The following is a 12,806-nucleotide window of genomic DNA, read 5'->3' on the forward strand; positions in this document are numbered from 1 at the left end:
CCATTGAGGGTGATATTAGCTGTGGTTTTTTCATATATGGCTTTTATTATGTTCAAGTGTGTTCCCTCAAAACCTACTTTGTTGAGGGTTTTTATAATGGATAGATGTTGTACTTTGTCAAATGCTTTTTCTGCATTTATTGAAATGATCATAAGGGAAAACTGGGCAGCAACATACAAAGAATGAAACTGGACCACTTTCTTACACAATACACAAAAATATATTCAAAATGGATTGAAGGCTGAAAGTTGAGACAGGAAGCCATTAAAATCCTAGAGAAGAACACAGACAGTAACCTCTTTGAGATCAGTCATAACAAATTCTTACTGGATATGTCTCCTGGACAAGGGGAACAAAAGCAAAAATAAATTATTGAGACTTCATCAAAATAAAAAGCCTTTGCACATCAAAGAAAACAATCAAGAAAACTATAAGTCAACTGTAGAATATGAGAAAATATTTCCAAATGACATCTGATAAAGGGTTAGTATCCAAAATATGTATAAAGAACTTATCAAACCTAACATCAAACACAATCTTATTAAACATGGGTTGAGACATATAATGGAAAAGAGGTTGGAATTTGACAATGCTAAGAACTCTTTATAAGGTTAGGAGTTTTCAGGAAATCCATATAATAAATTTATTGGGCATATTAATTTTTAGGGTTGCTATAGAAAATTACAACAAACTTTGCAAAAAGAACAGAAATTTATCTTCTCATGTTTCTGTAGATCAAAAGCCCAAATCAAAATGTAGGCAGGGTGGTTTCCTTCCAGAAATTCTGTGGTAGAATCCTCTCTTGCCACTCTCTGAAATTTTAGTTTGTTGCCAGCAGTCCTTGCTTTCCTTGGTTTTTAACTCCAGCCCTCCAATCTCTGCTTCAATCTTCACATTGCCTTCTCTGTGTGTTCTGTGTCTTAAATATCATTTCACCTTTCTCATGTAAGTATGCCAGTAATTGCATTTAGGCACCACCCTAAATCCAAGATTATTTTACACCAAATCTTTAACTCAATTACATCTGCAAAAACCCTATTTCCAAATAAGGTCACATTCACAGGTGACCTTGGACATATCTTTTGGGGTCGACACTATTTGATTTAAAACTGACTGAGAACAAACTGAGGGTTGATGGGGGGGTGGTAGGGAGCGGAGGGTGGGTGATGGGTATTGAGGGCACCTGGTGGAATGAGCACTGGGTGTTTAATGGAAACCAATTTGACAATAAATTTCATATATTAAAAAAAAGATGTTATCTCAAAAAGATTTGTGGGTTTGATCTCTAATGAGATCGATAATAAATTGATACACAGAAAGCCCCCCAAAAAAACAATAAAGAAAAATAAAAATAAATAAATAAAACTGAGAATCTCCCAAGAAATCCGTTATCAAAGTCCATTTGTGAAAATTTCATTTCTAGGTTAAAGTGGGCCCAAGCTGATGGAATGTGAGAAGGAGCAGCACTGTGCAGTAAAGGTCTGCCAGGAATCTGAAAGCTCTAGGCATGTATGACCTTCAAGCTGTGGGGCCCCTTCTGGGTTTGATTTACTGGTGGACATTGAGGGTGAGGTAATGTTACATAGTATTTTTTTTCCTGTCTGTTGATTTATTTCTCTGACTTCTCCAAATTTTATAGTTTTATTTCTTACATTTAGGACTAGGATTTATGTCCCTTGTGTATAGTGGAAGAAAACATTTGAGGTTTATCTGTTGCTGTTTTTATAGAACAACTTGTTTGAAGGATTATTTTTACCCTATTGAGTTAACTTGGCACTTTTGTCAAAAATTAGTTGACCATATGTGTGTGGCTCTATTGCTGGATGTATTCTTCTGATCTATTAAAATCTATATCTTCCTTAGGCAAATAAAAAAACTCAATTATTGTGGCTTTATAGTTTATCTTTTTCAAATATGTTTAGCTATTTCATATAAATTAGTACTTTCCTGTAGATTTTTAGAAATAGCTTAAAAGTTTCCTCCCCCAAAAAGAAACTACGAGGATTTATTTTGGACTATGCTGAAACTATAGATCTATTTCAGAGACTTGATATCTTAGTAAAATTGTGTCTTCAAATTCATTAACTTATTTATCTTGAATATATCCTAGCAATGAATTGTAGATTTCAATGTAGAATTCTTGCACATATTTTGTTAAATTTATTATTAAATTTTTAAAAGATACATTAATGTCATTCTATATGCTATTTTAAATTATACTTTTCAGTTTTTCAATTGTTGTATACAAATAAAATTAATATTTGTATATTTTTTTATCTTGCAACCTTGCTAAACTATCTAGTAGTTTTTGCAGATTCCTTAAAAGGTCATCCACAGAGATAAACATTTCATCTACATAAAAAAGGAAGCTTTGCCTATTAAATTATAATCTATACAGATTTTATTTTTCCTGCTTGATTTCAGTGAGTAGGGCCAAGAATGTAATGTTAACTAGTGGTAAGAGAGGACATCCTTGCTATATTTCTCATCTTAAGCAGAAAACACATAATTTGTCTCTATTAAGTATGATGCTTATCTGTAGGTTTTTCAAACATGTTTTTTATCAGGTTGAGGAAATTCTCTTCTATTCCTAGATTTTTTACAAGTTTTATCATAAATGAGTCTGATTAGTCATATGAATTCCCTGTATCTACTGAGATAATTATATAATTTTTCTCATTTATTGTATTTACATGGTAAATTACATTGATTGATTGGTATGTGTGCAATCAAGGTTACATTTCAGGATAAATTTTACTTAGTCCTTATGTATTAGACATTTTAAATATTTCTAGGTTCAATTTATTAATATATATTTTTCAAGTTTTTATTTAAATTCCAGTTAATTAACATCCAGTGTAATATTAGTTTCAGGTGTACAATATAGTGATTCAATACTTTCATATATCACCCAGGGCTCATCACAAATGCACTCCTTAATTCCCATCACCTATTTAACTTATTCCCCCACCCACCTCCATTTCTAATCTTTTGTTGTATATTTTTGCATCTACGTTCATGAGGAAAATTGAACTGCAATGTTCTTTGCTTTTATATTTCTGTAAATTTTGGTTTTTGTATCAAGATAATAAGATTTTCACAAAATCAGTTAAAGAGTATAAGCAAGAAAAGGCTAACCCAGTAGTTCTGGGCTGTTCAGAACTAGATATTTTCAATACTTCTCTTCAGGACTGGCCCCTGGCCTGGTTCTGGGAGATGATCTCTTTAAGCCCTTGGGATACTCTGCCTGATAAGAGTGGTGTTTGTTTGTTTGTTTGTTTGTTTGTTTGTTTGTTTGTTTTTATGGAGGCCCTGGCTCCCATAGAACCAGTTTAATTAGACAGTTTACATTAAAAAATGTGTTTTATGGTGACTACCTTATTTTACTCTGGGGGGCTGGAGTTTGAGTAGTCGTGGTTAGTCATGCAGGAGCTGCATGCCTATGTGAGTGACCTTCAAGAGAAACTCTGGACACCAAGGTTCAGTTGAACTTTTCATGTTGACAACATTTTACATATATTATCACACATTGTTGCTAGGAGAATTAAGTATATCATGTGACTCCACTGGGAGAGGACAACTGAAAGCTTGAATCTGGGTTCTTTTGGACTTCACCCCTTTTTCTGATTTTAATGTTTCCTTTCACTCTAATAAACCATACTGTAAGTACAATAGCTTTTCTGAGTCCTGTGAGTCTTCGTACATCATCGGGCCTGAAAGTTGTAGTAAGAACCCAGTTCTCAAGTTTGTGCTAAAGAGGGATTCACAAGAATGTCTCTGACTCACTGAAATGGTGGAAGAATTATTTGGAAAAATGATATGCAAATAAGCAAAGGATAGAAAACCTTAGATGCATGGGTGGCTACCAAATCACTCATAGTATGTGACAGCAGATGTGTTGTGATCAGTTACTAGAGGGAAAATGTTACTAATGGATTTAGAAATGATAGAATTGACTCCTTAAAAGTTGGCTCGTTGTATACCTAAAGAAATGCAAAGTAATTTTAAAAATATAAATATATAAAATTTTGGAAATTTTTATTTGCTATCGCTAAAATTAAGTAGAGGAGATTGTTGACCAGAACCTGGACCTGTACTAAGCTTGAACTTTGGACAGTCTTAGCTATAGCCATTAGCCTCAGGGTAGTCAACAAAAGGAAATTATTCTAGAATAACCTCTGCTCACCAAGAAGGTAATCCAAGTGGCTGTGGGGAGCTCAAAACCAAGAAAGTACTGAAATTAAGTGGGGGTGGGAGGCAGGGTGAAGCAGTTGTCTCATTTGATTGATGAAAGAAAGAAAGAAAGAAAGAAAGAAAGAAAGAAAGAAAGAAAGAAGAAAGAAAGAAAGAAAGAAAGAAAGAAAGAAAGAAAGAAAGAAAAACTCAGAAGCTGTCTACTTGATTTTTTTCTTAAAAATGTTTACTTTTGAGAGAGACAGAGAGAGAGAGAGAGAGAGAGGAGAGAGCTGTCTATGCAGAGCCAGATTCAGGGCTTGAACTTACAGATTGTGAGACCATGACCTGAGCCAAAGTTGGATGCTTAATCAACCAAGCCACCCAGGTGCCCCTGTATCCATATTTTTAATGCCGCACTATGGAGGAGCATATTGGGGTTGATGTAAAACCCACAGCTTACTATTGGAGAATCACAAATGGCTGTATATTATATAAACAAAAAATAAGTGAATTCTGAAGGAACAGCTAGTCTGATATACTAATATAAGTCACTCTAAGGTTTGTTTACCCTGTGAAATGAAATTTTACTTTCTCTCCAAGGAAAATTTCCCAGAGTAAGTGGCTGATGTGCTGTGTATGCAAGCCATGCTGAATTGGCTTTATGATGATGGGTATGTCTATGCATTTAATAATATCCTTACCTAGGTCATGGTGGATGCCATGATCAAGGAGACTTCTTTCACAAGAGCACCCCATATAAGCTTACTGCTGAGAAATCAGGCAATAGTCTGAGATGCTGTATCAATTTTCTTTGTCTCTTCATGGGTCTTATAGAAGCTAAGAAAATTATCCACAAGAAAATGGAGGTAGACAAAGGGACATGTTACCAAAGGATAGAAACCTTGAAATGATTGTTAATGAATCAGTGAATAAAACAGACTCTTAGGGGGTCATCTCAAAGGTCTTAGTGCAGTACTATCAAGGTTAGGTAGACAAATGGGATGCTCCACTGGATCACAACATTGAAGAGCTCTAAACAAATCCACTCTGCTTACTTGGGAGGGATTTTATTTATTTTATTTTTTAATTTATTGTCAAATTGGTTTACATACAACACCCAGTACTCATACCAGCAAGTGCCCTCATCAATGCCCATTTCCCCCTCTCCCTCACCCCCCCATCCACCCTCAGTTTATTCTCTGTATTTCAGAGTCTCTTGTGGCTTGCCTACCTCCCTCTCTGTTTGTAACTATTTTTTCCCCTTCCCTTCCCCCATGGTCTTCTGTTAAATTTCTCAAGATCCACATATGAGTGAAAACATATGATGTCTGTCCTTCTCTGACTTATTTATTTCACTCAGCATAAACCTTCCAGTTCCATCCATGTTGATGCAAATGACATGACTTCATTCTTTCTCATCGCCAAGTAGTATTCCATTGTATATATAAACCACATCTTCTTTATCCATTCATCAATTGATGGACACTTAGACCTCTTTCCATAATTTGGCTATTGTTGAAAGTTCTGCTATAAACATTGGGGTACATGTGCCCCTATGCATAAGCACTCCTGTATCCCTTAGGTAAATTCCTAGTAGTGCTATTATTGGTCATAAGGTAGTTCTATTTTTATTTTTTTGAGGAACCTCCACACTGTTTTCCAGAGCTGCTGCACCAGTTTGTATCCCCACCAAAAGTTCAAGAGTGTTCCCATTTCTCCACATCCTCACCAGCATCTGTAATTTCCTGATTTGTTCATTTTAGCCACTCTGACCATTGAGAGATAATATCTCAGTGTGGTTTTGATTTGTACTTCCCTGATGATGAGTGATGTTGAGCATCTTTTCATGTGTTTGCCATCTGGATGTCTTCTTTGGAAAGGTGTCTATTCATGTCTTCTGCCAATTTCTTCACTGTATTATTAACCAAAAAACAAATAATCCAGTGGAGGGATTTTTAAAGCTAGAAGGTAAAGCTAAGGAGAAATGTGATTTCAAATCTCCAAAGATATTAATTTGTTAAGCAAATTAATCAGGATTTTGGATGGCACATATTCTAATCTGAGAATATTGCTAACTCCTATCTATAAAACTACCCAAAAGGACATATTTAAATGGAAGCCTGAAAAATGGTAGGTTGTGTTCAAATTGCAAAAAGTGGTGATGTAAGCAATACTTTGGAGCCATTATGATCCGCACTCAGATATAATTTGAAAGTATCTTTAAATTCACATTTATGCAGACTAAAATTTATGGTAAAATCTGGCCATTTCACCCAGAAGTGATTTTTGGATTTTGAACCAGAAAATTTTCAGAAACAGTGGTACATTGAAACCATTTGAGAAACAATTATTGGCTTGCTATCTATCCCTATTACTGAAGGGAATAAAAATCTTGAAACCTGACATAATATCTTGGACAATGGAAACCAAACTGTTCTCTGTTCCTATGAGTTTGTTTTGTGTTTTTTTTGGGGGGGGGTTGTTTGTTGTTAGTTTGTTTTTAGATTTCACATATAAGTGAGATCACACAGTATTTACCTTTCTCTGTCTTACTTATTTCACTTAGTATAATGCCCTCAGGATCCATCCATGTTATCACAAATGGCAGGTTTTCCTCCTCCATTCCCCTCTTTCTCCTTCTCCTTCTCCTTTCCCATTCTTCTTCTTCGTCGTCGTCGTCATCGTCGTCGTCTTCTTCATCTTCTTCTTCTTTTATTTATGTATTTATTTGATAAAGAGAGAGAGAGAGCATCACTTGGAGAGGGGCAGAGAGAATGGGTAAGAGAGAATTCCACTGGGGGCTCAATGTCGTGAACAGTGAAATCATGACCCGAGCCAAAATCGATAGCCAAAAGCTTAACCGACTGAGCCACCCAGGTACCCCAGTTTTCTTCTTTTTGTGGATGATTAATATTCCATTATGTATATACTCATTCATTGATAGACACATAGGTTGTTTACATGTCTTGATTATTACAAATAATGCTTCAGTAAACATAAGGGTGCAGATATCTCTTCAAGATAGTGATTCCATTTTCTGTGGATATATATATATACCCAGAAGAAGAATTGCTGAATCATATGGCAGTTCTATTTTTAATTTTTGAGGACATCCATGTTATTTTTCATAGTGGCTGTGCTAATTTATATTCCCATCAACAGTGTACGAGGGTTCCCCTTCTCTACATGATTGACAACATTTTTATCTGTTGCCTTTTTGATAATAGCCATCATAGCAGGTATGAAGTGATATTTCATTATGGTGTTAATTTGCTGTTCAAATTAAATGATCAGTAATGTTGGGCACATTCTCATGTACAGGTTAGTGCTTTGGATAGGATATCTGCTTTCAAAAATGTCTGTTCAGATCTTTGCCCATTCTTAAAATTAGATGATGATGATGATGATGATGATGATGATGGTGATGATGATTTACTATCGAGTTGTAGGACTTCTTTATATATTTTGCATATTGACCCCTTATCAGATGGATAGTTTGTAAAAAACTTTCTTCTGCTCTGTATGTTGCCTTTTCACTTATAGGTTCATATATCTCTGTTCTTTTTTCTTTAAATCTCTATTCCTGTGTTTTGTAGTTTTTATTGTAGTATCTTTAATTTCTTTTGTAATTTTAATCAGTATTTAATCTTAAGCCTGTGCAGTGAAATTTTCACTTCAGTTGTACTTTCCAGCTCTAAAAGTTCAATTTTTTTCCTTTTATGTTCAAGTTTTGACATATGATTAGAATGTGGCTTGTTATTTCATTGTTTGCTAGTTACATCACCCCTTTAATTTTTTTTCTATTTATTTTTACTGACTTTTCTCCTGGTTATGAGCCTTATATTCCTGCTTCTTTGGTTATCTGGAGTATTGTGGGGATGATCGTTTGGTTGGTTGGTTTTGGACATTGTGATTTCACACTGTTGATCACCTGGATATTTTAAACCTTCTTTAAAAAAGTTTGAAGTTTAGACAGGCAATTAAAATATGTTTTGAGGGGTGCCTGGGTGGCTCAGTCAGTTGAGCATCTAACTTTGGCTCAGATCATGATCTCATGGTTTGTGAGTTCAAGCCCCACATTGGGCTCTCTGTTGTCAGTGAAGAGCCTGCTTCAGATCCTCTGTCCCCGTCTCTCTCTCTGCACCTTCCCTGCTCACATTCTATCCCTCAGTAATAAAAGTAAACATTAAAAAATTAAAAATAAAATTATAAAATAGAATAACATAAAATAAAATAAAATAAAATAAAATAAAATTAAATTAAATTAAAATTAAATTAAATTAAATTAAATTAAATTAAATTAAATTAAATATGTATTGAATCATGTGGCACCTGGGTGGCTCAGTCTTTTAAGCATCCTACTCTTGATTTCAGCTCAGGCCATGATTGGGCTCCTCACTGAGCATAGAGTCTACTTGGGATTCTCTCTCTCCCTCCCTATCTACCCCTTCCCCACTCACATGTATGTGTTCTCTCTCTCTCCCCCCAAAATAAAAATGAAAATAATAAAAAGATAAAAAAAATATACATTGAACCAGTGTGATTTTTTTTTTAGTTTATCTAAGCCTTGTATGTCAGATCTCTGGTAGCTTTATTCTAGGGATAGTTTATCACAATAATTAAGGTGTGCCTCTTCTGGTGTCTTCACTTAATGTCCCAGGTGCCCAACAAAGACTACTTTGCCTGGTTATAACTCAATATCTCACACTCCTTTCCAAACTCTGGGAAACGTTCAGGATACAGCTCTCTATCACCTCTTTGTACCTCCTTATAGAGTCTCACCCTACAAAATGCATCTTAGTATTCAGCAACAGTATCAGCAGTGGCAATTGATGGATCTTGCCCTTTTCTATATGACTGCCACTCCCTTTCTCTGAGCTTCTTGTATCTGAGGAGCCAATTTTTGGTGTCTTTTTTTGCTGAGTTATTTCTTTTTCATTATTTTTAATATGAAATTTATTGCCAAATTGGTTTCCATACAACACCCAGGGCTCATCCCAACAGGTGCCCTCCTCAATGCCCATCATCCACCCTCTTCTCCCTCCTACCCCCCATCAACCCTCAGTTTATTCTCAGATTTTAAGAGTCTCTTATGGTTTGGGTCTCTCCCTCTCTAACTTTTTTTTCTTTCCCATCCCCCATGGTCTTCTGTTAATTTTCTCAGGATCCACGTAAGAGTGAAAACATATGGCATCTGTCTTTCCCGGTATGAATTATTTCACTTGGCATTACACTCTCTAGTTCCATCCACGTTGCTACAAAAGGCCATATTTCATTCTTTCTCATTGCCACATAGTATTCCATTGTGTATATAAACCACAATTGCTTTATCTATTCATCAGTTGATGGACATTTAAGCTCTTTCCATAATTTGGCTATTGTTGAAAGTGCTGCTATAAACATTGGGGTACAAGTGCCCCTATGCCTCAGCACTCCTGTATCCCTTGGGTAAATTCCTAGCAGTGCTATTACTGGGTCATAGGGTATCTATTTTTAATTTTTGAGGAACCTCCACACTGTTTTCCAGAGTGGCAGCACCAGTTTGCATTCCCACCAACAGTGCAAGAGGGTTCCTGTTTCTCCACCTCCTCTCCAGCATCTATAGTCTCCTGATTTGTTCATTTCAGCCACTCTGACTGGCATGAGGTGGTATCTCAGTGTGGTTTTGATTTGTATTTCTGTGATGAGGAGTGACGTTGAGCATCTTTTCATGTGTCTGTCAGCTGGATGTCTTCTTTAGAGAAGTGTCTATTCATGTTTTCTGCCCATTTCTTCAGTGGATTATTTGTTTTTCAGGTGTGGAGTTTGGTGAGTTCTTTATACATTTTGGATACTAGCCCTTTGTCTGATATGTCATTTGCAAATCAATCAATGTGATACATCACATTAATAAAAGGAAAGATAAGAACCATATGATCCTGTCAATTGATGCAGAAAAAGCATTTGACAAAATTCAGCATCCTTTGTTAATAAAAACCCTCGAGAAAGTCAGGATAGAAGGAACATACTTCAACATCACAAAAGCCATTTATGAAAAGCCCACAGCTAATATCATCCTCAATGGGGAAAAACTGAGAGATTTCCCCCTGAGATCAGGGACACGACAGGGATGTCCACTCTCACCACTGTTGTTTAACATAGTGTTGGAAGTTCTAGCATCAGCAATAAAACAACAAAAGGAAATCAAAGGCATCAAAATTGGCAAAGGTGAAGTCAAGCTTTCACTTTTTGCAGATGACATGATATTATACATGGAAAACCTGATGACTCCACCACAAGTTTGCTAAAACTGATACATGAATTCAGCAAAGTCACAGGATACAAAATTAATGTACAGAAATCAGTTGCATTCTTATACACTAATAATGAAGCAACAGAAAGACAAATAAAGAAACTGATCCCATTCACAATTGCACCAAGAAGCCTAAAATACCTAGAATAAACTTAACCAAAGAGGTAAAAGATCTGTACGATGAAAACTGTAGAAATCTTATGAAGGAAATTGAAGAAGATACCAAGAAATGGAAAAACATTCTGTGCTCATGGATTGGAAGAATAAATATTGTTAAAATGTCAATACTACCCAAAGCAATGTACACATTCAATTCAATCCCAATTTTAATTGCACCAGCATTCTTCTCAAAGCTAGAACAAGCAATCCTAAAATTTGTATGGAACCACAAAAGACCCTGAATAGCCAAAGTAAATTGAAGAAGAAGACCAAAGTGGGAGGCATCACAATCCCAGACTTTAGCCTCTACTACAAAGCTGTCATCATCAAGACAGCATGGTATTGGCACAAAAATAGACACATAGACCAATGGAATAGAATAGAGACTCCAGAATTGGAGCCACAAAAGTATGGGCAAGTAATTTTTGACAAAGAAAGGATATACAATGGAAAAAAAAGAGACAGTCTCTTTAACAAATGGTGCTGGGAGAACTGGACAGCAACATGCAGAAGAATGAAACTAGGCCAATTTCACAAAAATACCATTCACAAAAATTAACTCAAAATGGATAAAGGACCTGAACGTGAGACAGGAAACTATCAAAACCCTAGAGGAGAAAGCAGAAAAAAACCTCTCTGACCTGAGCCGCAGCAATTTATTATTTGACACATATCCAAAGGGAAGGGAATTAAAAGCAAAAATGAACTATTGGGACCTCATGAAGATAAAAGCTTCCGCACTGCAAAGGAAACAATCAACAAAACTAAAAGGCAACCAATGGAATGGGAAAAGATATTTTATGTCTTACTAAAGAGCCCAGCCTCAGCTTTACTCCTCAAAAATTACCTCATTCTGCCATCCCACTAATCTTCCTACATGTAACTGCAGGTCCCTCAGATTTTAAATAGATAACTAAGATCCATGAATTATGTATATAGGGAAAGATTAAGCCCTCATATTCTACATATATGTGTCTTTATGTGTGCATGAGTGGGTGGGTGTATGTTTAACACAGAATGAAAAGGCTGTAGGGTTTTGACAAGGAGTGGGTTGAGAGGTTGACAGCCTAAGAAGACATCATAAAGACTAAAAGGAATAACAGATATCAATGCCTTACTGTCATAAATTTGTGCTTTGTGCTCTTGGCTGCATTCCTTATTGCTTGGGTACAGAGAATGGGTGCAGGACTAATGTTCAATCATGTGGCCAGATACAAGGGAAAATGATTAAAATTAGGGCTATCAAAGTGAAATATGGTATAATGGCATATTCTGTACAGGCATTATTTCTGAAGACAAAGCCACCAGTGTCAGAGTGGTGAGAAGGAGAGTGTTGGGGAGGAGAGGGACAGAATGGGGTCCTCTGACCTCAGGAGAGCTTTCTAGGAGCACTGGCTTCTCCTTTGTCTCAGCTCCCTGTAGAAATGGGGGTGGGTCAGAGAGGTATGGGAATGTGGGTTTGTTTTTTGTTCTCCCTCCCTCATCTACCCCCTCTCCTTCCTTCTAATTTTGAGGTTTTGACAGACAAATTGCACAGTGTGTCTCTTATAGAGCAGCATGAACTTAGCTTCAAATGATTGACCCTCCTGGTTTCTCTGGTTAATATCTTCAAACATTTGTGGTTGCTGAGTTCCAATATGGGTTAATTGGGCCCCTAGAGCATATATGTTACAGATCATGTAAAACTGGAAATGTAAAGGAGATTTTATTTCTTTTAATGTTTTTACCTTTTAAAATTTTTTTGAAAGAGGAGAGAGAGAGAGAGAGATTGAGAATATTAGCAGGGGAGGGTAAGAGAGAGGGAGACAGAGAATCCCAAGCAGACCCTACACTGTCAGTGCAGAGTCTGACTCCGGGCTTGAACACACTAACTACAAGACCATGAGTTGAGCTGAAATGGAGAGTCGGACATAACAGACTAAGCACCCACACATCCCAGAAAGGAGATTTCAGTTAAACAAACTGAATAGTAATACTGGCTTAGAGGGCTGAAACAGTATCAGAAATAGAACAAAATAGTAGTAGGTTTGGAAAGTTGCTTCCACTTCAGAAATGTCCACTACTTCCCTATTAGCTTCACTTCACACTCCAATCCTATATAAAATGATTGCATAGGATTAAGAAGACAGAAGATATGAATAAATCCGCTGCAGAATGCTTGAAATTGTGGCACTTCAGA

General features: G+C 36.2%; 1 long non-coding RNA gene across 1 annotated transcript in view; it reads left to right on the top strand.

The window, feature by feature from the left end:
- Nucleotides 1-12,806, top strand: part of LOC122239201 — a 96,791-nt gene that overhangs the window by 59,494 nt on the left and 24,491 nt on the right. Inside the window, exon 3 of the long non-coding RNA XR_006218156.1 lies at nucleotides 1,424-1,572. This is a non-coding gene — a long non-coding RNA (uncharacterized LOC122239201). The remainder of the gene's footprint in view (nucleotides 1-1,423; nucleotides 1,573-12,806) is intronic.

Source organism: Panthera tigris, chromosome B3, assembly GCF_018350195.1.
Source record: "Panthera tigris isolate Pti1 chromosome B3, P.tigris_Pti1_mat1.1, whole genome shotgun sequence".
NCBI classification, from domain to species: Eukaryota; Metazoa; Chordata; class Mammalia; order Carnivora; family Felidae; genus Panthera; species Panthera tigris.